This window comes from Misgurnus anguillicaudatus, chromosome 24 (assembly GCF_027580225.2).
Source record: "Misgurnus anguillicaudatus chromosome 24, ASM2758022v2, whole genome shotgun sequence".
In the NCBI taxonomy this organism is placed as follows: domain Eukaryota; kingdom Metazoa; phylum Chordata; class Actinopteri; order Cypriniformes; family Cobitidae; genus Misgurnus; species Misgurnus anguillicaudatus.
Window position 1 is genome coordinate 24829962 of NC_073360.2, and position 2026 is coordinate 24831987.

Sequence of the window (2026 nt, forward strand, 5' to 3'; positions counted from 1 at the left end):
TATTTTAACTTCTGCTCACAACCATATTTTAGTATTTTAAAGCTCAAAAACTACATGCAGACATTTCTATGTCATGGGGGGCTTTAACGCTCAAAGCTGGTAGAAGCACGCAAGCCTTCTTTTGAATATCATCGTTCTTTCATGATTTCCTACAAAACTAGGTCATATAATATAGGCCTACCTCCTTTTATGTGTCAAAGTGAGGGGGTAGGGGGGCTGGCTGAAGTGCGAGTTGATGGGATTAACTTGAGTCGTACGTGAGCGTGAATCAGAAATGCTTTTAGAGTTTGAAAGTATGTTAACATGCCCAGAAATCAAATCTTTTACACTGCTTTAAATGTTAAAAGGCATAGTAAATGGCAGTCATCATTTTGCTTGTAAAAGACTGAAATGAGGGTGATGTGTGCCACTTTTAGCAGCACATTATTTCACATTTTCATAATCCTGTCTATATTCATTTTGGCTGTTGTTCACTTAATTTGGGAGCAAAGCTTTCTATCATTTGGGTGATTCTCAGGAAATCCAGATGTAGAAGGTGTCCAGCATCAGAATTTTTAAAAAGCCCTTGGAGCCATTTTTTTTTGCACATATAAGATTAAGGTCTGCACTTACTATAACCATTATTTTTAGATTATTTAAAAAATATTTCCTATAGAATGATTTATTCTTTTTGATAATTGTTCATTATCAAAAATTATAATTGCCACAACATGATATTAAATTAAATATACAAACTCATGTTTAATGAGAACTAAAAAGTTGTCTAGGTGAAACACAATTTCAACTTTTATCTGGAGAGAAAAAAATAAGAACTGCTTACCTGGCAGCCACCTATAGAGTTATGTCCCTTCCAACAATTTTTTTTGTGAAAATGTTAGTTCCTTGAGGGCTTGAACAATGACTGAAAATTGTTGCGGAGGATGAGAAAAATTGGTCACATTTATATTCCTTATTATTGTCTCTACATTTACTAATGATCACCGAATACCACGTGTTTCTTTACTGTAAATGTTTATAGTATAACATGCACTGAAGCTTTTTATTTTTTAGATTTTTTAATTATAAATATTTCCATGTTAACTATTATTTTTATTTATTATTTGTAACTTTATTACTTTTTATTTTGATACTCTTACTTTGCATTTACTTTTTACAAAATGTTTTATGACACCTCTTAAGTTTAATTTCGCAAGAATCACCCACTTGCATTATCGGTTAGTTAAACCCACAACTTCCAGTTTGGGAAAAAATTAAAAATTTCTAGCCAATCCTTTCCCAAATAATTTATTTTACATGGTTTCAAATATTATTTGACACAACATTCCTTTTACCTGCTTTGACATATAAATGACATAATGCTGGGTTATTTTTAACCCAACCAATGGTTTAAATAAACATATAAAATGCCCATATCTGACCAAGCCATGGGTTGAAACAACCATTTCCATTTTGGGCTAAAACAACCCAGCATTGGTTAATTATTTTATAACCCAATGGTTAGGTTTGTCTCTTTTTGACCCAAGCATGGGTTTAAGTAACCCATAATTTTTAAACCACTTGGGTTTGTCCTAATTTAACCCAAACATGTGTTGAAACAACCTTACATTTTTTTAAAGGGACATATCATGAAAATCTGACTTTTTTTACATGTTTAAAGGATTAGTCAATTTTCTTAAAAAAAGAAAAATCCAGATAATTTACTCACCACCATGTCATCCAAAATATTGATGTCTTTCTTTGTTCAGTCTAGAAGAAATTATGTTTTTTGAGGAAAACATTCAAGGATTTTTCTCATTTTAATGGACTTTAATGGACACCAACACGTAACAGTTTTAATGCAGTTTCAAATTGCAGTTTTAAAGGACTCTAAACGATCCCGAATGAGGCATAAGGGTCTTATCTAGCGAAATGATTGTCCTTTTTGACAAAAAAATGCACTTTTAAACCTTCTTGTCTATCTCCGGTCCTGTGATGCGCCAGCGCGACCTCACATAATTGCGTAATGCTATGGAAAGGTCCTGTGTTA